Genomic DNA, 862 nt, shown 5'->3' with positions numbered 1-862 from the left:
TTCCGTTTATTTCCGTATATAGATGTAAATCTAAATCTCCTTTGGTCCCATTCATCGAATCTCTCGGTTTGTTTAAAGGTCATCCAGTCTTCTCGAACACGGGATTGCGGTATCATGTCTTTCTCCACTAAACATGGGTTTGCAGAAGCTTGCAACACCTCGTGATCCTACCACTGTCCAGTTATATAAGTAGGGGTAGGGAGCACTCGGAACGCATAGATTGATATTGTTGAAACCTAGGCAACACGAAAAGAAAATCCAAGAAGACAGTAAAAAAGCAATACAAGTTGCCCTAAATAGCAGTAGGGTCATTTCGGTGTGTCTCCAAAGGCTCAAAACCCATGTATATACATTACTTGTGTATATACAAGCCGCCCCCATGTGAACAGCCCATGATATTATTGGTGGTATGTGTACACCAGCAATGCAGTTCTACCCCGTAAAAGTAAAGTAAAATTACTCAACTTATTATTGTTCTATTCTACATGAGTTGTATGAGTCCGTCCCAACATCCCGATAGGTAAAGATGTGGTGCGCTCATGCAGGCATCACTCGGGCAACATGTCCAACAAAAGAAGACCAAAGCACTTTTTTTAAGATGGAGATATTTCCAAGACAAACTACAGGCAAATCAAGGAGTCGAGAAGAACGGAGGATGGCAAAGACACCCGGGTATAGTCACGAAGGACAAAGTAAACCCTATGCGTATGTGGTGGACGCAGGAGAAATCATTAGTTAGCAAGAAACTCCAATGGCAGAGGACAAAAAACTCAAAGAACATTGATTGATGACGTTGGTGTATATGCATGCATCCATGCACATGTTTTTTAGTTGCATCCACGAATACGTTGAGAGAGAGAGG

The sequence above is a fragment of the Triticum aestivum genome, unplaced genomic scaffold, assembly GCF_018294505.1.
Source record: "Triticum aestivum cultivar Chinese Spring unplaced genomic scaffold, IWGSC CS RefSeq v2.1 scaffold32457, whole genome shotgun sequence".
NCBI lineage: Eukaryota > Viridiplantae > Streptophyta > Magnoliopsida > Poales > Poaceae > Triticum > Triticum aestivum.
The sequence above is the reverse complement of the archived record's forward strand: the minus strand, read 5'-3'. Positions refer to the sequence as shown.